Raw genomic sequence first — 27,304 nt, 5'->3', positions numbered from 1 at the left:
GGATCCTCCGAGCCCGAGAGCGTCCAAAGCAAATTTGCTCAGTCCGGTCACGCGCGCTGTATACTTCGCGCGCCTACACGTGGCCGCGTGCGCTCGCACATCGAAGCTCCGTTTACCTGTGTCATTATTAACGTGCAAGGTGGGCTAAGTTTGCGCGACGGTTAGTGCCGGCGGTCGAGAAGAGACGTATAAACGAGCGTGTTACGAGGAAAATGAAAGGCGTATGCTCTCTAAGCGCTCGATTCCAACGAGATGACGGTCGCGTGCTTGCGCAAAGTGTACGAGTTGCTATTAGTCGGTCGATACGCGTTGCGTAATGACACTTCGTCTCTCGTTATGCGTACAAAAAATTGCCACGCGATCGCATATAAATCGTGCATCTCTTAACGCGGAAGTAGAAGCGGCTTAAATATGGTCGGACAAGCACGCGCGCCCGTAAATTTCATGAAATTACTTAACGATTGCGTAATGTAATATCTGTAGTATCGTAGATTTTATGTCACGCACGCCACCTGCGACGCGGTGACAATGTAGAGGATGTTTGATGGCGACGATAGCACACCATGACAACGTCACGTTGTCCTCTCGGGTCTCGCATTAATGTGCCAACATCGTGTCATTTGGAACTTAAATCGCTACGTACAACGTGTGCAGTAACTAATGTCCCTGAAGAGACATCGGAAATGGAATGCCGCGGATATAAATCACGAGCACGCATCATTACATTCGTTGAAATGCCATCGTGCATTGGATTATAACAAAACAGGTCACACACAAATATAAAAGTTTGTTTATTACCTGCAGTTGCGCTTCGTAAGGAATTTATCGTATTAAACACTAATCTCGCTTGGAAATCGTTCCACATTGACAATTATCCCACGCTGTAAGTCAATCAAGCGGCCGATTATACGCATTGATTATCTTGCCTTCGTTACATGAGAATTATCCGGTTTTACATGACGTTATAAAGCTCGACTGGCATTAAGACGCCAAGACACTGTAAATTACTAACATCATACTAAGAAAGTTTAGGTGTTCGTTATCTCCGATACTTGACGAGATTCCCCTTCGGCTTTTTGCTACATCCGGTATATCCTAAGACATGAACATGGGCGCGTTCTAGGGGCGTGCATGCGTAATGGCGAGAGTAAAACTTAATTGCCAAATAATAATTAGACAATATAAAAAATTAAATGTCAGAACGGTTAATTTACGAGGCAACTAGTCGCCGCCGCTGCCGGCGATAATAATTTCCACGAAAATTACGCTTCCCCTCCTCCCTCTCTCTGTTTATCTATCTCTATCTTTCTCTCGGCAGTACCAGACCCTGCGCTTTCTTTCGGTAGTCGCTAACGATGCCATTTCTTTTTTCCCCGACTACTTTAGGTGCGGAGCAAAAAGCGATTAAACGATCGCAAAACATGCTAATCAAGCATCTTGTTTCATGTACCATACACCAGAGCTGAAAACGAGCAACGTTATGTTGGTATAATTTACGCTCGTACCAAGTTTTATGTCTGATTTGTTAATCTTTACAAGAATATGCGGTAAACATCATCAAGGTATGAGGGAATATTCATGTAAATATTTTTATAAGATAAAAAACTACAAGAGAAAGAGAAAGAGAGAGAGATTATTACTAATAAGTGACTTTTAAACGCTTTACATTAATAAATTGCTTCTGCAATTAGTATATTAAAGGCGAAAAGTATTTCCGATCCTTTCTATTTGAAGTTAAAGTTAGCCGAAGCCGAGGCAAGCGCATCACCGAGTCGAGTTCACGGAACCATACTTTTCCCCGGCATTTCTCCTGGCGGCGACACGCTAGGCAGACTTTCTTTCTGCGCCGCTAACGACGATATTCCTCCTTTCGTGGCTACTTAATTTGCGCGGTGCTTTATGGCGTGGCGTCGCGCCTACGGCGGGGTAATTTACTCGCGCGAGAGCCACGAGACGTCTCTACCTTTATCCGTTGTACGTTCTAGCTTCTTTTTTCGCGAAGCTTTAATAGTCACCACGTGGTGGCTATCATCGTGTCGGCGGAGACGTGAGAAATGCGAAGGAATATCATCACGGGGGTGACTCGCTAAAATTATCTCCCCCCGCGTTATATACCTCTTCTTTTTTCTCTCTTTCTCTCTCTCTTTTTTTTTTCTTCTCTCAATCCCGAAACATTTTCTACCTCTAATAACGTGAAGCTTTAGCATTATGTTCCCAAAAACAAGCTTCGCACAAAGAATTTTTTCTTTAAAGTCTGCCAAAGTGGAATGTCATGAGACAATATATGACTTTGAATATTAATTCAAATATCGTAATCGTCGAGAAGAGCTGCTATCGATTCTACTGAAATAAAGCGTAATTCTGTGTTTTATCGCAAGCAGAAAAATACAAATTGTTGGATTTTTATTTACATTGTTTGATGGTATATTTTTCTCGATTGTTGGAGAAATAAATTCTTATTCACAAAATATAAAAAAACTATATTATATTATTTTTAATTTATTAAAAAGAAAACAATATATAGAGAAAATTGATGGCGCACGGTATTGCGTATAAAAAATTATGTACTAAAATAACGAATATCGTATAAAAAATAAATTGTATCTACATTTTTCACGTACAAGCAATAATCGATCCCTCTAGCAAAAGTATATAATTTTTTTCGAATATGCTTTGTACGGTGCTTCATGCGTCAGAAGCCGCTAATTAGCTATACAGTTGGTAATTATTACGAGCGTGAACATCGACACGTTATCAATTACGATCGACTTATTAAATTTCGGCTATGCGATTAATTAATATGCAATTAGCAAACGTAGCCGGCGCCCGTTTATTAATTATGCAGCGAAAGCTTCCAGGAACTCGCCTCGAAAGTAAATTAAGGATCGACTGGCGAGGAAGTCATTAAGGCGCCCTCGCGCGAAAGATATATGGACCTTTAGGGTACCGTAGGTAAGGTTTCGCAAGCTGAAAAGCAAGATGAAGCAGAAGAAGGAACGTGGTTTCGCGTTATCGATCGGAAAACCTGACTTCAAAGCCGCAATGAGTAATTCGCACTTACGTCAATATCAATCTCGCGGCTGAGCACGCAAATTGAAAACTAATTTAAGAGCATATCGCGTACCACATCAGTAATTACTTTTTAATTAATTTTCGCTCCGAATGCCCGACCGATAGGTAACCGCCATGTAACGAATCCCTGTATCACGTGCGTGATTTTTAGTTCTCGCCAAGCATGATTAGTTCTTTCCTCGGTTATCTCTCTCGTTGCCGAACAGTGATTCTCATCGAGCAAAAAAGCTCACTCTCTTGCAACATCAGCTTAATTTAAAATAAAACTAACAAAAGAGAGAGAGGAAGAGAGGGGAAATAAACTCGATCGGGAGACACTAAAGCAATCGACGACGAAACAATGCGGAGAATCGTGTAGTCATTATCGTGCTCCTGTTGCGGGCCTGTAATGAGGTCCTAACGTACCCGTAAGAATGCTACCAGACGCGTTTCGCGCATCGCCGAACGCGCTAAACGCGCCAGCTGCCAGGTCGCTATCGCTCGTGCAGAGCTTCCTTTTTTCGCCGTGTCGTTATTGTTCACGCGGCTCGATCTCGGAGCACCGTGGTTTTGCTCCGCGCCGATCCGACATGCGATTTTTTTTTCCGGGCGCAGAGCGAAGAAAGGATACCGCGCAATATTTGTCGCGAAAGGAAGCGAGGAAGAATAAATTGTATGTCCAAGCAGACAAGCGTGAAGTCGTGAATCGTAGGGAACGCACACGCACGCGTTTAACTCGTGGCGTATAGCAAATGATCGCGTCTCAATTAATAGCTACAGTAGTAAGACTAAGCCGGTTCTAACGCAGGGGCTCCGAGGGGGGGTGAGGGGCGAGGGGGAACCGCGGGCGGGGGGGTGACGTCACGCGGGGGGATGACGTCACGCGGGGGGGTGATGACGTCACGTGCGGGGGATGATGACGTCACGTGCGGGGGATGATGACATCACATGCGGGGGATGATGACGTCACGTGCGGGGGATGATGACGTCACGCGGGAATGATGACGTCACGCGGGGGATGATGACGTCACGCGGGGGATGATGACGTCACATGCGGGGAAGGGGGGATCCGCGGCGCGAGCGATGGACGAGGGGGTCCGCGCGGGTAGGGGGGATCCGCGGCGCGAGCGATGGACGAGGGGGTCCGCGCGGGTAGGGGGGATCCGCGGAAAGAAGACGGTGGTGTGAGAAGAATAGCGCCACGTGTGGGAAAAGGATAGCGTAAAGTGTTTGTGAAGAGGACAGTGCGACAAGGATGGCATCAACGTGCGACAAGGATGGCGTCAACGTGGGACAAGGATGATGCATTGTAAGATGCCACATAGGTGGGAGCAGGACGACGCAAAGGTAAGTGAGTGAGTGATAGCGGCGAGCTTGTGAATGAGAGAGAACGATAATAGCGCGAAGAGAACGCATACGAAAGAGAACTATAATATCGCGAGAACAACGTGTGCGAGAGAGAACGATAATAGCTAAGATAACGCGTGCGAGCGAGAACGAAGATATCGCGAGACTTACAACTAACGCGAGACTTATTGTTGGAACGATAGCGCGTACGAAAGAGAGAGAGAACGATATCGCTATACTTACAACTAGCGCAAGAGAGACGCAAAGGATGGGAACGCAAGGAGAGGAGCGTAAATAAATACATTTCTTTTCAATACTAAATATAACATTTATTGTGTGCGTGTATTATACAATTTTGTGTGTGTGTGTGTGTTTGTGTGTGTATGTCTAATAAAATAATAATATAATAATATAAAATATAAAATTAAAAAAATATAATAATAATAAGAATAGTAATATAATAATAAAATAAAAATATAAAAATATAAAATATATATATATATATATTGCGACGTCTTTTTATTTTTAATTTTTCGATCCTCCTCGGGTGTTGGAGAGGAGGATGTTAATGGAGAGCGAAAACGCCGTCAAAAACACAAGGCGGATAGAGATACTCGCGCTCGGAGGAACTAAGATGGAGGGTGTTCTCGCGCGCGCCGCGGCGAAGCGAAGGCCGTCTCGAAATCTCGAAGATGGGCGCCAGATACGGTCTTCCACGTATCAGTTCGCAAAATCGTCAGAATAACGCGAAGAACGTTAGCCTGTTTCGCCACGGGCCGACCAGCTCACCTAACGGTAGAGGGGCAGGGTCCGTTGAAAAGGATCTAGAATTATTTTATGCGAAGCTGTCGGTGATTACGAAAATTGACGAACACAACGGAATTTAACACACACGAGAAACGAACACTCAAATAAATTACGCGAATTTAATATAAAAGAGAAGGTAACAAATTTATTTAAATAAAAGAAATATAATAGAAAAGAATATAAAGGGAAAGAAATAACAAGTTCTAGAAAGAAATAGTAATAATAACATAAATTAGCGAGACTGAATTAACGAAATATAACTGAGTTTAACATAAATGCGAAAATTTGAAATAACGTACAACAGATCGACAGCGGTGATAACAATAGCAATACGAAATCGAGATCATAAGACAGCGGAGATATTTATCGTCCTCCAGGCCCGTTTTTATGGCTGGACTTTGCGAAACCGAACGGCGTTTCGAGAGCGTAACGGAAATTTCGACAATCTCCTCGAGGACGCATTTAACAGATCTATTCCCTTTGTTACTCGCTCTTTTAATCGACAGCACTATGTTTGAAATGAGGTTAATAATTGAGCGATAGTAATCAAGCGATTTGCGAAGACGAAAAATCTCGCTTGCTACGAGCAAGATCGATTCACTCGGAATTCGATAGCCGTCGGACGCCGCTTCGCCTCTTTTCGGCGTAACGCTTTCTATCTACGCGAAACCCTCGAATTTCGACACTTTCTTAATCTATTATGCACCGCGACACACTCCAACGTACGACAAATACCACGCAATAAACGCAATTCGTACCAATATCAAGAGCGACAAGGACAGCACGACATTTGCCACGTCGTCACACGCACACGGTCACACGCTCACATACACGCTAATTACAGACGAAAATTGCCCGGAGATCGATTGCGGGGATGTCTTACGCGGTTTCGACAACTCTTTTCGACAGCACGGATAGCGGACGCATTCCCCGCGATTTACCGCGCACGTGGTCGATATACGAGAGCCGGTCACTACGCGTTTTACGACACCCCGAATCCCGGAGAGAGACGAACGGTTCCTTATCAGCTACGGCCTACGTTACGATCGTCCTTGATGCCTCGGTCGCTTGTCTCCGGTCGCCCGAAATACACGAAAATCGCGAGCTCGGTACAATGCCCGAGCGACAACGAGACACGAAAATGGCGACGGCGACAGAACGGCCGGTCCGCGGACGGAATCGCGTACGTGGCGTACAAAATAGCGATGGGCAACCTCACCGATACTCGCTCCCGTTGACAGGGGATGATCCTCGGCCTCGTCCTCTCGACAACCTCGGCTGCGACACACAAAACGACAACGACAAAATACGTTTCGCAGAACGACTACAAGCTGAGAGCGCCCGCACCAGAGTGAGTCCCTGGATCTCGCGATCCAGGGTCGATAGCGGCGTCAATTCTGCGCGCAGGGGTGCGCGGATTAGCGGTCAATAGCGCCGCGACACGCGAGGTATTACTGCGCCCCGCGACAACGCCGTATCGGGGGCCGTAACGGCCCCGATAATTTAAAATTCCGAATCTCGGTGACCCTGTTATCCGCGGTCTTTCGGATGCTGGTCCTTCGTCCTCCGTCCTTGGAGGGTGGCGCCGATCCGGTCCGGTTACTCCGGCTCAAGACAGCTGTTTCTTGGCTGTTTTCCCTCCGTTATTTGAAGGGGGCGAAATCCACCCGCGACTCTGTTCCTCCGGCGTTGTCGTATCGGCTGTCGTAATGATTCCTCTTGGGCCTCTTCTGGTTTCCCTCCGGCGGGTTGCCCGACGTACAAAAATGATACAAAAAAAATAATTAATACTAGCGCGAAAAAGGATAATGGCTCGTCTCTTCGGAGATTTCGCTACGGCTCTCGCAATCTTTTTCTGGCGCGGCCGCTCGGCTCGCGCCCCGTGAAGATTTCCGGGGCGGATGGACGCGCCTCGGGACGGCAACGTCACAATATATATATATATATATATATATATATATATATATATATATATGGGGAGGGGGCGATGCACCGGACTAAAGGGAGGCCGCTCCTAGAAGGCTAGGGGGTCGATGTGCCGGGCTGAGTGGAGCCGCTCCTGGAACAGAAAAAGACATTTGAATAGTTTTTTAATAATTTATTTTAGAACTTTTGATGTATTATAAATTGAAAGTTACTTACAATACTTTCCATGGCATTTTCCATTCACCGTTATACAATACACACAATTTATATTTTGATGCAGGTTTGGATTCACATATCTGTTTATCCTCTCGTCGACCATTCATATCATCGCGTAAACTCTAAAATCAAACATATTAATTTTATGTTTTAAATTTATTACACATCGACAAAAATATTTTACCTTCAACGTTTCCAATTTCCGCCGTAGTATATTCTCATGATCATCTTCTTCCAATTTTTCAAAATCTTCTATTAATTCGAGATTTTCACGCAGTTTGTTTCCAATACAATTTACTTTAGAATGATTAGGTTCTATATTGAAACATTTACATCCATGATATTTTGCAAAATCTCGCGCACATATTTCTCGAGCTAGAAGAAATGTCCTCAACGAATTTGTGCGAGGTTTTTCCAAGCCGAGCTCTTGATGTCTTATAAACTGAACGATTGAAGTTTCTAGATTCTTCTTTGAAAGTTGTTCCCGCTCGTATTGAAGTAATTCTTCATCATCACTAGTCCGAAAACGGGAATCAGGTTTCCCATCGGATGATCCCTCCTCCATTTCTCTCTCCTCTCTCTCTCTCTCCATCTCATCCATTTCTCTCTCTCTTTCCATCCAATAATCATCATCATCCGTATCGTCATCGATGATAATAACATCGTCTTCAGCCATTGCACTAACGTAACACAAGACTAACGAAACACAGAACAACGAAAGAAATAATATTCTAATGTCGCAGACTCCTCTTCATTATATATCTTTTAATATCTTTTGTCTCATTCCAACTAGAGCATCACGTCTCATCTACCTCAGCATTTCTCTACATCTTTAGCGGAGCGTGTTGAGAAAAATATAACTATTCTTATTCGTATGGAAGGAAAGAATTAAAATCATAGATGGAATAAAAATAATTATTTATTGCAAGCATCGTAAAGAATATCATTTACAGCGCATGTTAATAATTCACAATCGATTAATGATTCACTGTTAAAGGCATCACTATCGCGTATCGTTTTTACAGCATCGCATACAGTAGTAATATTGTTACGTCGTAAAACAGTTTCAAATTGTTTAAACTTTTCATTCACGAGATACGTATTCTCGCATAACCAATTATGCATATGATCGATACAATTTTCAAAATTAAATAAATGTAATAATGTCGGTGGTTTCATGTACAAAGAATTGTCACATAATGTGAGTTTTACAATTTTCGATTGATACATTTCGATCGATAAATCTCCAATCCTTAATGGGAGAGCAGTCGATTGTAGAAATTGTTCAATGTCTGTTTGCTTCTGCATCAACAAATTCCACGTTGAAAAAGGCAACACTATTTGATTGCCTCGATTATCACCGAGAATCAGTTCCACGTACGACACAGCTCCAACGCTTATTCCAATGTTCAAATACTTGTACGACGTTGGGGTTAGAGCGTATCTTCTTCCAAGTATGCGAGTCGCACGACGAGGCTGAATGCTATAAAAATATATAAATTAGATCAATATTTAAAAAAATTAATAAATAAAATATTTAAAGATCGAAACTTACTTGTCACATTTTTGCTTCTTACACGGTGGAGTTTCACCGTTTCGAATCGGAACGTAAAAATTCATGTTGATTTCTTCAGTGAACCTTTCACACGCGCGATTGATGCAATACTGATCGTATTAGAATTAATATCAATTCAAATAGTATCGCAAATTGCAATGTAGAGGGGATTATTGCTGACACGACATTTTAATTTCCTCTAAAATTTTGTCGCGCCGATGTACGGCTGCGATGACAACATCATCCCTACAACAAAGATTTAGCTGAATTCGCTAAAATCGAGCGCCGATGTACGGCTGCTCCCGACGCAACCACGTTAGATTTTTCAAATGTACGTGACAAAACGCGAAATTATCAAGGTTAAATTGCAGACGCTACTCCGGGAATTTTTTAAGATGAAATCATTCTAGAATGTTCGATGATATGCATGAGACAGTATATAAATCATGCCGTCAAGGTTAAAACACACATCACCCCTAGACAAAGATTTAGCTGAATGTGCTAAAATCGTGCGCCGATGTACGGCTGCTCCCGACGCAACCACGTCAGATTTTTTCAAATGTACGTGACAAAACGTAAAATTTTCAAGGTTAAATTGCGCATCAGAACAAAGATTTAGCTGAATGCGCTAAAATCGAGCGCCGATGTAGGGCTGCTCCTGATGCAATCACGTCAGATTTTTCAAATGTACGTGACAAAACGCGAAATTTTCAAGGTTAAGATGTGCATCGGAACAAAGATTAACCGCCAAGGTTAAAACGCACATCACCCCTAGACAAAGATTTAGCTGAATGTGCTAAAATCAAGCGCCGTTTTACGGCTGCTCCCGATGCAATCACATCAGATTTTTCAAATGTACGTGACAAAACGCGAAATTATCAAGGTTAAATTGCAGACGCTACTCCGGGGAATTTTTTAAGATTTAATCATTCTAGAATGTTCGATGATATGCACGAGACAGTATATAAATCATGATCAAGAGGCACACCCCGCCAGTATTTTTGCTAAAGTACATCCGGAACTATCATTGGGAAGCGCATTTTGCAAGTGTGTTACAATATGGAGGAACAAAATTTGCGAGAGCAATCCACATTGATTGATTCGCTGGAAGATTACATTGTGTGGGAACAACGATGCGACCAATACATCGAGTCGTTGGAAGAGCAAAGTCGCATCAAGCGACCGCGATTATCGATCGGAAATCGACAATCGCTGATTGCTCGGATCGCGCGCCTCGAAGGGTTGAAAAATTCGGTACCTGGACGTTTCGTACACGCGGGTGCCGGATGTAGCGCGCATCAAAATAGACTTGTGTGGCGCGAGATTGATACGGCGTTCGAGAGTCGCGTATCGACTGGTGCGGTGATAAACTATAATCACATTGAACCTCGCCAATTTCTCGATGACGCCAAAGACATAGTGATAGAACATGTGCAAGACGTTATGAAAAAACACTGTAATGTGAAAGTGAACACTATATTTAACGGTGAATTCGTGGCTGGGGATAAACACGCCAACAAAAGTATCAATACGCGAAACTATGAACTCTTTCGCACATCCGATTTACGCGAGTGGTACGAACGGCGTGTTATCGAACCCACCCTAGCGTCTCTGGAAGAGTTTCAGGAACGCGATAGCGGGTGGGCTTTGTCGCGAATACTAAATTTAACTGTAAATATAAATAAGTATAATCCTATGCGTGCGGGGTGTCAAATCAAATTACCGCGGGAGATTATGTTGAAAAGAGCGGTGATTAATGTACAATCTAAAGACAATGCGTGTTTCGCGTGGGCAGTGGTCGCCGCCCTATACTCCGTCGAAAGAGACACGAATCGGGAATCATCGTACCCGCATTACACGACAGTGCTGAATCTCCAGAACATTGAGTTTCCAGTGACTGTGAACCAAATAAAAAATTTTGAACTTGCCAATAACATTTCGATCAACGTCTACAACATCGAAGACAAGAACAGCATTGTCCCGATGCGTCTTTCGCAGCAGAAGCAGGACAAGCATATCAACTTGCTTTACATTGAAGACGACAACAGCGTCGGACATTTTGCATGGATTAAGAATTTATCCCGGCTTGTGAGCTCACAACTGAGTAAACAGGATCACAAGAAATATATATGCGACCGGTAAGTTTAATTTATATTGAATAATTATAGGTTATATACACTTTGTTATATAAATCTTTAAAAAATTTTTCTTTTACAGATGCCTGCACTATTTTAATTCGGACGCCAAGTTGCAGTCGCATACGGTCGACTGCGGAAAGATGAACGATTGCGCTGTCCGATTGCCGAGCGATAAGGACAAGTGGTTATCGTTCAACAACTTTAATCGGAAGGAGCGGCTCCCATTCGTCGTGTACGCCGACCTGGAATGCGTTCTGGCCAAGATGGATGAAGAACAGCGAAATTTGCGTCAACATCACCAAGTATTTAGTATAGCTTATTATGTACATTGTTCATACGACGAATCTTTATCGGCGTACCATTCGCGTCGTAGCGCCGATTGTATAGCATGGTTCGCCGCAGACCTCAAAAATTTAGCGTTACGTGTAAAAAATATTTTAAAAACAAATGTCCCCATGGTAAATTTGACGTCCGAAGAGTGGGAGAAATTCCATAGCGCCACTCAATGTCATATATGCGAAAAACCGTTCGTGCAAGACGATACACGCGTTCGCGATCATTGCCATCTGACCGGGCGGTACAGAGGTCCAGCACACTCAAATTGCAATTTAAATTATAAAGAATCTTTTTGTATTCCCATAGTTTTTCACAATTTATCCGGTTATGATTCACATTTCATTATCGAGGAAATAGCCACATCGTTCGAAGGGAAAATCGAGTTACTTCCGATAACAAAAGAGAAATATATTTCGTTTACAAAAGATGTTTGTATGGATGAAGAATCAAAAAATCATGTAAAATTACGTTTCATCGATTCATTCAAATTTCTCGCATCGAGTCTCGACAAATTGGCATCGTTTTTGGACAAAGATAAACTCAAAATTTTAAAATCAGAATTTCAAAATTTATCAACAGAAAATTTCAATTTGTTAACGCGAAAAGGTGTATTTCCGTACGAATACATCGACTCTGTAGAGAGGTTGCAAGATACGTGTTTACCACCGCGCGAATCGTTTTACAGTTCCTTGACCGGTGACACTGTATCCGAGAGCGATTACGCGCACGCCGAGAACATCTGGACGCGATTCTCCATTCGAACGCTAGGCGAATATAGCGATTTATATCTTAAAATTGATGTCTTGTTATTAGCCGACATTTTCGAAAACTTTCGAGATAAATGTATCGAAAGTTACGGACTCGACCCCGCGTATTACTATACTCTCCCCGGATACACGTGGGACGCCATGTTGAAACATACCAAGATCACGTTCGAGCTGCTTACTGACATCGACATGGTTATGTTCATCGAACGTGGTATACGCGGCGGTCTGAGTCAATGTTCGGGTAGATACGCTCGCGCTAATAACAAGTACATGGAGTCGTACGATCCATCGAAACCATCATCGTACTTGATGTACTTTGATGTAAATAATTTGTACGGATGGGCAATGTGTCAACCGTTGCCTTACGCCAATTTTCAATGGGTCGACGATGTGACCAATTTTGATGTATCATCTATCACGCTAGATTCGCCTACAGGCTATGTCCTCGAAGTGGACCTCGAGTACCCGCAACATCTTCACGATGCGCACACTGACCTACCGTTTTGCCCGACACGCGACAAACCACCTGGCAAGCGGGAATTCAAACTGCTTGCAACGCTATACGATAAGAAGCGTTACGTGATACACTATCGCAACCTGCAGCAGTGTACGCGTCACGGTCTTCGCGTAACAAAAATACATCGAATTTTACAGTTTTCACAATCTCCGTGGCTTCGAAATTACATAGAATTAAATACACATTTTAGAACATTGGCTAAAAATGATTTCGAAAAAAATTTATATAAATTAATGAACAATGCGGTGTTTGGTAAAACGATGGAAAATGTGCGCAATCGTGTCGATGTTAAATTATTAACAAAGTGGAATGGTCGGTATGGCGCAGAGGCAATGATCGCGAAACCAAATTTCCACAGCAGAAGCGTTTTTTCAGAAAACTTAATCGCTGTGGAATTGCGCAAACTCGAGGTGAAATTCTACAAACCGATTTACGTGGGTATGTGCATACTCGACATATCCAAGACATGTTTGTACGAGTTTCATCACGAGTATATGACGCCAATGTATCGCGACAAATGCCAGGTAATGTACACCGATACGGATAGTCTCATATATCACATTGAGTGCGCGGATGTGTATGAGAATATGAAGCGCGATATCATCAGATTCGACACGAGCGATTATGCAGTGGATAATGCGTACGGTATACCGCTTGTAAATAAAAAGGTACCGGGCCTGATGAAGGACGAAAACAACGGTACCATAATGACCGAATTCGTCGGGCTCAGAGCAAAGATGTACGCGTTACGAGTGAATGGAAAAAAGGACACGAAGAAAGTTAAAGGTGTCAAGAGTAACGTTGTTGCGAGAACGATAACGTTTGACGACTACACGCGGTGTTTGAAAGAAGAAATTGAAATGACGCGTCAGCAGTCGTGTATACGATCTAAACTGCACCAAGTATACACGATCTGCGAGACGAAAATTGCTCTGAGTCCGTACGACGATAAGCGGTATATCGTACCCGAAACCACCGATACGTTACCATGGGGACATTATAGAATACCATTGTAAATAAATGTATATTTTATTTATTATTAATTGTATATTTTGTACATAACCATGTATATATTTTTATATTTAATACATTTTATATATTTTTATATTATTAAATATTTATATATTAAATTATTTATATAGTTTATATGTATATTATTTTAATAAATATTTATAATACACTATTTTTATGTATCCAAGAGTTGTATGATTTATCCATTCCCAACCATTTCACGTATACGTCATCACCCTTTTCCCGCAAAATTTTTTCCACGAGATATACGTCGGGATTAGCGACGCGTTGTAATTCGTATTCGTAGAATCCTCCAGCGACGGGATCTCCACGCGAATCTTCGAGTATGAATGTCGCGGGATTAGTTTTCTGCACCTCGACAATCTTAAAAACTTCGGTCGTCCAATTAGGTGTGGAACCTTTTTCAAAGATGGTCTTGTATTTGCTTACGCGTACCGAATCGCCTACTTTAAATTTTGTCGGAGCCGCAATTTTTACGTTGCTATACACCGTATTTAAAAGTTTTTCGGCGATCGCTGGAGTGACGTCGGCAGGTCTCATACCGATGGTGCGATGTTTTCGCGTATTGTACTCTGCAACAAAGCTGCCAGATCTCCGCCGCAAGCAACATGCAACACGGCGTGGAGGGGGTAATGAGGATGTGAGCGTAAGCGTACGTGTGAGCTCGGCGCTTCGGCTAGCTTCGGATAGTAGAAGAGGACAGAATACAGTCTTCTGTCTTCTTCCTACCAACGAAAGCGACGGCCGACGCGCGACGCTACACGCTGTTCGCTCCTCAATAACTCGATATGCGCTCAATGTTTCTCTTACAGCTTTTTTATCGTATAATATGTTTATAATATGTATGTGTGTATATATATATATGTGTATGTGTGTGTGTGTGTATATACACACATATATATACATATATATACATATATATATACATACACACACACACACACATATATATATAATAAATATATTATACAAATATATACACAAATATAAATATATACTAATTATATGACAAAAATATATTATAAAACTATTTAATATAATAATTGAACTTGTTTTCTCCATACACATACATTTAAAATAATAAAATAAAAAAATTTAATGAGTGTGGCGATTTTCCACACCACCCACGGGGTATCACCAATGGCGCGTTAGGTTTTTTTATATGGACCTTCGCCTAGAGCCCTATTATACCACATTGCATTATTTTGTCATTTACAAGTATGAGGTCTGTTATACAGACAAGATAATTTTTATACTCTTGCTTTCCACAAATATGATGAAAACTTGACGAAAACTTGATTCTCGTTGAACTTACGCACTACCATCCGCGTTTGGCTCCGATGGCCCGTTTAAATTTAAGTTTATATACATATAGTTTTAATATACAGAGCCTAATTTCTTATAGTTATTAAAATAAATACTAATAAATATATATAATAAATATATAAAATTATAAATATGTATAATTCGCGGGAAATTAACTTATTATTACTATGTAGGAATTTCAGGCTCAAACGATTAATGAGTATAATATAAGAGAGAGTCGATGGATTTAGAATCCGCGTTATCGAAATGGAAACGATTAATGAGTATAATATAAGAGAGTGTCGAAATGCAGATAGAAGACGCGTTATCGAAATTGAAGAATGTTTTATCGAAACAGGGGGACACGGGGGAAACCGACGGGGGAACACGGCAAACCAATTCGCATGACGAAATGACCGGTCAATCGCCTGTATTGCAGGATTGTGATTCGGCTAAATCCTCGACGACGGGACCGCAGGAGTTAGGCACGAATTTGTTTTCGGCTGCTAAGCGCCCCGTGTCCGAAAATATAAAACATAAAGAAAAGCTGTGAGAGAGAAACATAGAGATATCGAAGAGCGAGCAGCGTCCCGCGTCGCGCGTCGCCCGTCCTCGCCGAAGCGCCGAGCTCACGCGTACGCTTACGCTCATATCTCCGTTACCCTCTCCACTACGCGTTGCATGTTGCTTGCGGAGACAATCTTGCATCTCTGCTCACTCGTTCCTGAGCCACTATTCTCGATAACAGCGCTCCCGATAATCTGAGTCTCGAGAATCCAGTCTCGCTGTCGGGAACGAGCCGGAAAGGAAGCCCGGCAGTAGCACCCAAGTCTGCCGGGCCCTAAGCGCGGAGGAGAGACACAGTCGGGGATGCCGATGTAATGCAACGGCAGCTCCGGGTTCCCGCCTACCCCTCCAACGCGCGGAAGGCCACCCCAGTGGTTTTAGCGGGTAAACTGGCGGGCCAACAACTTGGCGCTGCCGGGAGTCCCGGCATATATATACACACACATATATATATATATACACACATACATATTATAAACATATTATACGATAAAAAAGCTGTAAGAGAAACATTGAGCGCATATCGAGTTATCGAGGAGCGAACAGCGTGTAGCGTCGCGCGTCGGCCGTCGCTTTCGTTGGTAGGAAGAAGACAGAAGACTGTATTCTGTCCTCTTCTACTATCCGAAGCTAGCCGAAGCGCCGAGCTCACACGTACGCTTACGCTCACATCCTCATTACCCCCTCCACGCCGTGTTGCATGTTGCTTGCAGCGGAGATCTGGCAGCTTTGCTCTGCAACGAGTCGAGATAGCTCGTCGATCCATTTGTAATTTCCGTTGAGCGTAAACATTTTCCACATATTGTTTTTCAAAGTACGGTTGAATCGTTCCACGACCGAGGCTTTCATAATGGAATACGTCGAGTAATGATTAATGTTGTGTTTCTTCATGAGTTTCTGCACACTCGCGTTGTAAAATTCTTTTCCTCTGTCGGTTTGAAAATCTTTCGGACACCTTTTATCGTCTCCAATAATCTTTGCAATCGTTTCGGACATTTCGTTTCCGCTCTTACTCTTGAGCGGTACGGCCCACGCATACTTGCTCAACACATCGATAACTGTGAGTATGTATTTATGACCCTTGTTGAGTCGAGAATACGAACGCATGTCGACCACGTCCGCCTGCCACAGATCGTCGTATCCGCGTACAATGACGCGTCTTCGTGGAAAATTTCTTCTCGCCGGAGCATGTAGTTCCTCGACAAGTTGTCGCTTTTCGGAGGTGTTTATCTTCTTTCGCACGTTTGATCGAGGCATAATTAATATTGCGATATTAGTATCTCTCGTTTACTGTGTCGAGTCAGATGTTGCATATCTCAGCACATTCTTTATCTCGTCCATCATTATTCGTAGCGCCTGCACGTGTGTTTCAAGCGTGATAATTTTTTGCTCAATTTCTCCCTGTCGATCTCTCAAAAGTTTATCCACGTATCGTTTGTTGACGGCGTCAGTATCAGTTTCCGGTTGCTACACATTGAATCTTGCGCGACCTTGCGTCAAAGCCGGTAGTAGTCTAGCAGAGAGCGTTATCGCGAACGTAATTTCTCAATAATCCATTCCATTGATAGTACAAATTATTCGACGTTCCGAGCGATAATCCAAATTTATTAATCGACATTTCGGTACCGAGAACTTTGACCGAATGACATGTATCGTTGACGCATAGTTTAATTTATAATAATGCCAGCCTCGCGAAGTTCTTCGATAATTGACAAGATTTCATTGTCGTGAGCATTGTTGCCGGCTCGACGCGAGGCGTCCAGCAATCGCAAACGATCTACCAATTCGTTGGGATCGTTCCAATGTACGTAATCGATCATGTTGTCGCTTAGCGTCATGGTGTGCGGCGCGTCTATACCTCTTCCTACCTTTCTATCGGGGAATAATGGTGCAATTATATATTTGTACTTGTATCCTTTGTTACTTTTAATAGGATTATTAACTTTGTTGTCACGTTTATGCGCATTTGTTGCTTTTAATATACTTTGATATTTATACAAATCGTCTTGAGTGTATTTTTTATGATTGGGAAATTTTCTAAAAATCAAATCGTAGATACCTTCGGATCCCGTATATTTTATTCCATCGATAATTATATTATCTTCCATGTCCACATCGAAACGTTTATCACCGAGCATCATTCCTTCGCTGGTAAATTTAACACCGTAGACGTAATCCATACTCTTATTTTTATCAACACTCATGATAGCTCCTATATATTTTTGCGCTAGTGGACCAAAATGATCTCGGAACGTTTTCTGACCTTCGGACGTTTCTAATTCATGTCGGACCGATGTTACAAACGAATCGGGCGTGGTCTCATAAATTTCTTCGACGGATGGGGATGGTATTGTTTGACGCGGTTGTACTTTTAACGGAGTAGAAACAGTAGCCATATTAGAAAATTGTTTCCTTCGTTTCGATCGATTCGGTGTCGAATATATCGGCGAATCGTTTATCGGCATATTTATCCGTGCTCGCTTTATTCCTTGCTTCGACTCTTTTATTTTTTCCTCGTGCTTCTCTCCAAACGTTAAACTCAATGGTTCAATTTTCGGCGCATCAGATTCCACAGTATTTTCGATAAGCTGTTTTAAAGGTTCGGTAATTGGCTTAAATTGTCTTTCCAATGCAACGTCTTCCTCCATTTTACCAGTTTTCAAAGCGCGATATTTTTTGCGAATTGATTCGCTCATTTTTGCAATCTCTATCGCAATCTTTTCACGATCGCCGTTCATGATGCTTGATCGATGACGACTGATCGCTTTACGGTATCGCGAAATCATTAAATCCTCTTCTATATCGTCCATTGATCAACGTGCTGTCTTTATCAATGACTACGAAGCCATATTTGCGTTGCCAACATTTCTGACACAATGCGCGGAAATCGTCGTAAGACATGTCGGTATTTACATGATCGTTGTACACATGTTTCAAGTTTGTGCCGTCTTATTTAAATAAAATCAAAAGATTCGCATTGTCGCGTATAAGATGCTTAGGTATCTTGGCATACGTTTGACAAAGATAGAAACAGTCGACGCTCGAGTGTCGACCCATTGCAAAGTATTCTCTTATCGTATCTTGCTTGTGACATGCCACGTCATCAAAGATAAAGATGGAATTCGGAAGCGCCTCGCTCGGTGGAATGACATCGCTGTTATTAGAGAATGTGAAATAACCAATTTCGTCTATAGGTGCTAATAAATTTTCCAAGTATCTATATTTCGGTTGTTGAAGCGATTTCGAGTATACGTACGCGTTCTCGAAACGTACACCGTACGGACTTTCTATCAAACTAATCAACACGTTTGTCTTACCGCAGTTTGAAGGGCCGCAAACGATACCGCGTATAGTAGTCGGTAGCATGTTTCCATGCTTGCGTACTTTTTTCTCCGATATTAGTCTATCGTCGAAATTTGATACTTTGATTATCCGCGCTTGTCGCACGAACCGCATGTTTTCTCTTTCGAATCAATTTTGCGAATGATCACGAGGGGGGGGAGACCTATTTATAGAGGTGTCTCAACTCGAAACCGTTCAGTATCAAAATGTTTCTCCTTCTGTCGGATGAAAGAGACATTTTCCGGCTTATCGCCGAACAACTGCAGTATATCCCAAAGATTGTTTTACTACAAAATTTTGATGATTACGTGGAACGATTGTGGGACAAGCTTCCAGAATATATAAAGGCTGATTCGGAGGTTCGACAATATCGTTCGTGCATGCGACATTACAATCAGCCGTGGCAGCGAACGCACATCGACGGTCCGCCACCGTTAATAAAAGATTGCTACGAATGTCAGCGAGAATCGTAAGAGGTAGCGGTCTCTTAAATCGTGCGATAAACGCGCTTCCCATCGAATTACATATTCCCGGTTATCAGTTTTGCGGCCCGGGAACTAGATTAGAGAAACGATTGGCTAGAGGCGATCGAGGCATCAATTCATTGGACGCCGCTTGTCGCGAGCACGACATTGCTTACTCGCGAAGCAACGACCTCGGTCAACGACACGTCGCGGATCGCATACTAGCTGCAAGAGCGCGAGAACGCATTACCGCGAGGGATTCGACTCTTGGCGAAAGAGCAGCCGCTACGACTGTTTGGGCGGCAATGAAGGCAAAGACAAAACTCGGCATGGGGATGAAAAAGCCATCGACGACAAAGAGGAGGAAAAAACGAATACTTCCAGTAGCGAAACGCGGTGGTATTTTACCATTTTTACCGTTGTTGGGAGTTGTCGGTTCTTTGGCCGGCGGTGCGGCGGGAATCGCAAAGGCGGTAAACGATAGCAAGGCGGCGCAACGTCAGCTGGAAGAGTTGCAGCGTCACAATCGCGCTATGGAAGGTCGCGGACTTTATCTCGCTCCGTACAAGCGTGGACAGGGATTCTCAACAAAATCTAAGAGAAAAAAAAACGTCGAAAAAACATTAAAAATGCCTACGGATGCGACAACTAACGTGCAATTGGAACAATTGGCGAAACGTATGCACATACCGTTCTTTAGAGGTGTTTTCATGCGCAATAATTTACCAATAAGCGGTGTACGACGAAACGAGAGCGGTATCGTCAATTTGGATGACGTTGATGGTCCCGGTACTCATTGGATAGCGTACGCAAAGAGGGGAGATCGTGTCGTATATTTCGACAGTTTTGGAAACCTTCGACCACCCAAGGAACTTGTGCGATATTTCGGACGAGTGAAAATTGAATACAATAATGCATCTTATCAAAGTTACAATCAGAGCATCTGTGGACAGTTGTGTTTAAAATTTCTTCAAACAGTCAACGATCAATTTAAAGCCTGACAATCCATCGTCACGACTCAGTATTTGTTCGACATGTCACTGACACTTACGTTGACTGGCAGAAGCAGCGTTCTCGCTGTAAGCTATTTTCCCGCTATAGATTTGACTGATGCCGATTACGAACTTGGATTAACGGATTTTGAAACTTATCATACGATTCCAAACGTAAATTTTTCGAATAATAAATTTTACTTTGGCAACGACGACAAGGAAATTACGATTCCCGAAGGATCGTACGAATTGCACGCTATAAATGACTATCTCAAACGTGCAATTTTGCAAGATGAACACCTTTCCAGAGATGTTGAAAACGATTATGATGAGGAATATCCAATAGCGCTTCGCGCCAATCATAGCACGCTAAAGAGCGAAATCAAATGTGCTTACAGAATAAACTTTACCAAACCCGACAATGTAGGATCCTTGCTTGGATTCTCGTCGAATCGTATATTGCAACCTCGCGAGTGGTACGAATCGGACGAACCGGTTAATATTATAAACGTAAATATTATTCGTATAGAATGTAACGTGACTACTGGTGCGTACAGCAATGGCATGCGCGTACACACGATACATGAATTTTCACCGAGCGTACCGCCAGGATATAAGATATCGGAAATGCCGGCACAGATCATTTATCTGCCGATCATCGTACGGAGCATTACGGATTTAACGATACGTATTGTGGATCAAAGAGGTCGATTGCTCGATTTTCGAGGAGAGGAAATTACCGTAAGATTGCATATACGGCGGCGACAAACATAGTATGCTCGTGCTGAACGAAACGGAGCACGCGAGATACAACACTTTTACGAGGGACAATACTATTGTGGTATCGGGTGACAATAATAAGATAGCCATTAAGAAGAAGCTGAGCGCGTTGAATCGTGAATTTTTAAAATCATTGGGATTCATCGTACGAAAAGAATGATTGATATTTTGAATATCGGAGGTGAGCCAGTCTTTGACGATCGCATCGTCAAGATTGAGACTCATACATACAATCCGTACGCCAATACGACGCTTGGATACAGCGACGAGATACGAATACCTATACAACATCAGGATTTGTACACGTTACCGTGCGAAAGCTTTCTTTACATCGAGGGAAGGTTTAATTTGCGTAAAGCGAATGACGAAATGAAGGTTGTATTGGGAAACAATTGCGTCGCATTCATGTTTGATGAGCTTCGATACGAACGTGGCGTATGCCTCATGTAATATTGAACGAGATTAATAAATTGTCGATGTTGCGAATGTTGGAAAGCGGACGATACTTGAACATGAGTTTCAGATCTTGGGATCTATATGAATTTCCTCTGCTGCATAGCACGACTAAGCATTCATGGACCGTGAAAGCCGCCTCCCAGCTAGAGAAACCACGATATGTGATCTTTGCACTGCAAACTGGTAAAAAGAATTCAGTGTCACAAGATGTTACATTATTCGATGACTGCAAATTGACCAACGTTAAACTCTATTTAAACTCGGAATTTTATCCCTATGATGATTTAAATTTAGATTTTGAAAAAAATAGATTCGCCGTTCTACTCAACATGTACTCTCGTTTTCGCAAATCTTATTATGGATGCGATGATAATGCAACGCTATTAACCATTTCAAAGTTTCTACATTGCGGTCCTCTCGCGGTCATTGATTGCTCGCGACAAAACGAGTCTGTCAAAACTGCTACCGTGGACGTGAGAATAGAGTTTGCATGCAGGGAAAATATACCGGCGAATACTACCGCCTACTGTCTCATCTTGCACGATCGGGTTGTCGAATATAATCCATTGACCAATGTAGTCCGCAAAATTACATAAGTCAGCAAATATCCCCTCCATTGCATATGAAAAATATAAAAGATTGAGATGTTTGACGATCGACATCAGTCTGCGATCGGATCTTGTCATCATGGCTGTGCCAACGTTTGTGGATCTACAAGGATTTATCGTTGGGAAAAATTTTGTCGTGAAGGAAGCTGCTGTTCTGAGAAAGGGATCCGTACTTTCTCATTATATTTTTACATGTCCCGAACCATGGCACATGCTCACAAAATCTGAGAGATGTCAGGTTTTATGGTTGATGAAAAATCACCATGGATTATCGTGGAATGATGGACACGTTTCATATTGGAAATCGAAACGTTTAATTACGACAGCGGTGATGGGTGCAACGGGGGAGGATGATGATGCGTCACCTCTCGTGTACGTTAAAGGGCATGAAAAACGGCAATGGCTAGCCGATATACTGGACAATGATGCAAGAAACGATGTGATTATCGAAACTTTGGATGCAGATTATGAGGATGTAGCTTCTTTAAATAAGTTAGATGTTAAGAATACTGTACGTTGTGAAAATCATGTAAAAAATTGCGCTTTAGAAAATGTATTTAAGATTTATAATTGGTGGTTGAAACATCATGATTCATCGAATCCATATTTATAATAAATTGATGATGCAATATATTTTTATCGTCTTTCTTATTCTCTCCTTTCTTTCCTCATCTCTATCTATGTACGTGTGCAGTATCGTGTTTCCGTACGCGACACAGCTGCCACAGATATTGTATTTCGATACTACATTGTGGTACATGATAAAACATTTAAATATTTGATAATTGAATATAGTTTTACGTTCGATGACCGTTCGACGAGCGTTCATTCCCGTTCGACGAGCGTTTGTTTCCGTTCGACGGGCGTTTGTTTCCGTTCGATTACCGTTCAATTACCGTTCGACGAGCGTTTGTTTCCGTTCGATTACCGTTCAATTCCGTTCGATGACCGTTCAACGGGCGTTCGTTTCCGTTCGATTACCGTTCAACGGGCATTCGTTTCCGTTCGACGGGCGTTCAATTACCGTTCAATTCCGTTCGATTACCGTTCGTTTCCGTTCGACGGGCGTTCGTTTCCGTTCGACGGGTGTTCGATTACCGTTCAATTCCGTTCGATGACCGTTCATTTCCGTTCGATGACCGTTCAATTACCGTTCGACGACCGTTCAACGAGCGTTCGTTTCCGTTCGACGGGCGTTCGATGACCGTTCAATTCCGTTCGACGAGCGTTCGTTTGCGTTCGATGACCGTTAAATTTTATATTTTATATGTTTTATATATTTTTTATTATATTTTTTAAATTTTATATTTTTATTATATTTTTTAAATTTTATATTTTTATTATATTTTTTAAATTTTATATTTTATATTATTATATTATTATTTTATTAGACATACACACACAAACACACACACACACACACAAAATTGTATAATACACGCACACAATAAATGTTATATTTAGTATTGAAAAGAAATGTATTTATTTACGCGCCTCTCCTTGCGTTCCCATCCTTTGCGTCTCTCTTGCGCTAGTTGTAAGTATAGCGATATCGTTCTCTCTCTCTTTCGTACGCGCTATCGTTCCAACAATAAGTCTCGCGTTAGTTGTAAGTCTCGCGATATCTTCGTTCTCGCTCGCACGCGTTATCTAAGCTATTATCGTTCTCTCTCGCACACGTTGTTCTCGCGATATTATAGTTCTCTTTCGTATGCGTTCTCTTCGCGCTATTATCGTTCTCTCTCATTCACAAGCTCGCCGCTATCACTCACTCACTTACCTTTGCGTCGTCCTGCTCCCACCTATGTGGCATCTTACAATGCATCATCCTTGTCCCACGTTGACGCCATCCTTGTCGCATGTTGATGCCATCCTTGTCGCACTGTCCTCTTCACAAACACTTTACGCTATCCTTTTCCCACACGTAGCGCTATTCTTCTCACACCACCGTCTTCTTTCCGCGGATCCCCCCTACCCGCGCGGACCCCCTCGTCCATCGCTCGCGCCGCGGATCCCCCTACCCGCGCGGACCCCCTCGTCCACCGGTCGCGCCGCGATCCCCCCTTCCCCGCATGTGACGTCATCATCCCCCGCGTGACGTCATCAACCCCCGCGTAACGTCATCATCCCCGCGTGACGTCATCATCCCCCGCATGTGATGTTATCATCCCCCGCACGTGACGTCATCATCCCCTGCACGTGACGTTATCATCCCCGCGTGACGTCATCATCCCCCGCGTGACGTCATCACCTCCTCCCCGCGTGAGTCACCCCCGCGTGACGTCATCGCCCCCCCCCCGCGTGACGTCACCCCCCGCCCGCGGTTCCCCCTCGCCCCTCACCCCCCCTCGGAGCCCCTGCGTTAGAACCGGCTTAGTCTTACTACTAGCTACACTTTTCATTTCAAGTAATTATAACAGTAAAGGCCGTTATAATTGTCCTTATAATTATATAAAGTGCTCGTGACGTGACACAATATTATCATTATGAATATAATTGAAATGATTTCAATCTATTTTATTGAAACGACATTGAAAGCAGGATTGCAGATCAGTATTCATTTTCGCGACAGCTCCTGAATTACGCGCACGCAAACTTGGTTGGGATCAAAAATCGGTTTGTCATTCCAAGAAAATGCGTGTTGTATTCCACGCGCGTGTGCGTGCGCGAAGCCAGCCGTCACGCATAAAAAGCGAGCGCAGGAAGCATAAACGGCACTTTTTTATCAGTCGAACGAGGTACCGTGTATCGCGTTATTGTTTCACGTACGTGCGTATGCATCGCGCACAGAGAGCCTTTTCATGCGATATCACGCACGTTACCTATGCAACGCAGCGGCGATGTATGCGTATAAAAGTATCGTATGCAATGACATTTGATAGTTGATGCTTACGGGCAGATTGACATATAAAAGATGATTTCCATGCGATTTCCTAATCAACAGAATTTTAAGAAAGTGTTCCAAATGACACTGAAACTCGAAAGGTATATTAGAATTTTTATTACAAAATATATCAAAGTGCATTTTGAAGTAGCTGATGCCGTGGTGCATATTCGCGAGTCGCGCTTTGAGCACGTTCTTATCGGCGCTCATTAGCTTTATCTTTAGAGTGCCCTGCAAGATTTACACTTCCGGCGCAATATTCCTCGCTAAATCGACCTTTCCCTCGCGCAAATTTAAGCCGAGTTGTGCAATATTAAAAATCAAAAGTATTTCGCCTAAACATTACATATACGTCAAGAGCGCTTTTAATCTTTCAGCGAGCACATTGAATACATTTTCCTATAATTTTAAATAAGAATAAAACCTCGTATTAATTATTTAACATTTTAATAAAATTTTGCATACTATATACATTTAATACAATCTTGCATACTAAAATTCCGCGTTTACCACGCGGATCATGCCTAGGATCCTACCCGCGGAGGATTCTAGGGTCAAGATGGGATTATCGTAGCCTCGAACGCGACGAAGCTAATCAACGGGCGTGAAAAAGGCGTGCGTACGTACGCGGTGCGGTAGAGAACGAGGCACGCGAAGCTCGCGCGATCCCACGGAGCCACGCGATGCTTCATGCCGCGTGCACGTGACCCCCGTGACCTTAAAACCGAGCACTATTTTCCGCTGCCCGCGGGACTCCCTCCCTCCCGCTCTCGCCGGCATCTCCGCGGTATGCAGCAGGACGCTGTCGTGTTACAGAACCAAGCACAAGCACATGACACAGAGGCTGGAGATTAATATTATCTCGCGCGCGCGCGCGTGTGTGTTGCGCACGCCAGGGATACGTGCGGATTGCAAGTTTCCACGCACCGCCGTGCACCGGTAATCTTGTCTTCCCTTCGGGAGAAGAAGTCTTTGTTGCTCCTGGTGTGTGCCTATAAGATTGCCGGTGCACGGCATTATAAATAATGCGAACGTGAAAGTATCACTTCCGGAAGGACGACGATATTCGCTGAAATAAGAACAAACTAACATTCTTTTATTTATTTTTTTACAGAGATTATATTTAAAAAATTTATTGAATTTCTGGAGCAGAATATATTATCTTTGCTATACAAAAAAGAACTTTCCTTTTTTTTAATTTTATGGTGATCAATGCGCTTATTCTTTGGCACCAAGATATATTAATGTAATATTGAAATTTATGTCTTAAAAATTTCAAGTCGGCGATTTAATTTACGATCGTAATTGCACACACGTATAATCATATTAAAACAAATTTACATGTCTGGAGGAAGCCTATAATTTTTACGAAAATAATGTAGATCTATAGATACTTAAAGAACATTAACTTCGCGAGAGGCTACCGTTTCCACGAATGACCTAAGGGTACCATCATCATCATCATCATCTCACACATCACGAACTCGTGACCGCGCGGTCCTTCTTCCCATGCCTGAGAGAGAAATGTCATCATAATTTTAATCCAACGATTATGCGGACCCGCTTCTCTCGATACGTATCTCCAGCCTGGAGACACGTGTCTTGGCACGCACCAACGACCGGTCGGTCGAAGAACTTGTAATTTTCATGCACGGTTCCTAAGGGGGTGTCGCGCGATACGCGTCGCGCGCACGCGAAGTCTGACACGTGTACGCAAGCAGTCAATTTCACGTTGCCATTGGCTTGTAGAGTTTTGCAAATTACACGCGAAATGTGTGGAAAACTATTATGTATATGGCAGTAGTTTCGCACGCATCGTGAGATATAGAAAAGAAATGCGAATTTCTCTTACGCGCGATTTATCTCGTTGCAATGATTTATGCTAAGTCGGGTATGGGAGGAGGTACGGTTGTAAAGATACGCGTTCTTCCTTACCTGCCTGTGTGAGACGTTCGCACGCGTGTCTGCGCACACATACACCACACGTACGCGATCGCGGAGTAGAACGATCGGCAAAAAGCGATCGGTTCGAGTTATTTATTGAGGCCTTCGAACGAGAGATCTGTGGTGGACACAGAAGTGCCTTGGACCGGAAGATATCTTATCTGAGACACACACCGTGCGCATCGAGGAACGCGCTACGTATACTTACATCCTCGCCGTGGGCCTGATACCGGTCGGCGATAAGACGACGTCTAGTATCAGATGCGCGTG

At 42.9% G+C, this 27,304-nt stretch overlaps 2 long non-coding RNA genes across 2 annotated transcripts in view; one reads left to right on the top strand and one right to left on the bottom strand.

Moving 5' to 3' along the window:
* LOC145970899 (uncharacterized) overlaps positions 1 to 811 on the bottom strand; it is a 174,207-nt gene extending 173,396 nt beyond the window's left edge. Inside the window, exon 1 of the long non-coding RNA XR_014438665.1 lies at positions 799 to 811. This is a non-coding gene — a long non-coding RNA (uncharacterized LOC145970899). The remainder of the gene's footprint in view (positions 1 to 798) is intronic.
* LOC145970898 (uncharacterized) overlaps positions 1 to 27,304 on the top strand; it is a 161,010-nt gene that overhangs the window by 45,003 nt on the left and 88,703 nt on the right. The gene's annotated exons all lie outside the window — the stretch shown is intronic.

Source organism: Camponotus vicinus, unplaced genomic scaffold, assembly GCF_025532165.1.
Source record: "Camponotus vicinus isolate PSW18456_S1 unplaced genomic scaffold, iyCamVici1.0 SCAF_4, whole genome shotgun sequence".
NCBI classification, from domain to species: Eukaryota; Metazoa; Arthropoda; class Insecta; order Hymenoptera; family Formicidae; genus Camponotus; species Camponotus vicinus.
The sequence above is the reverse complement of the archived record's forward strand: the minus strand, read 5'-3'. Positions and strand labels throughout refer to the sequence as shown.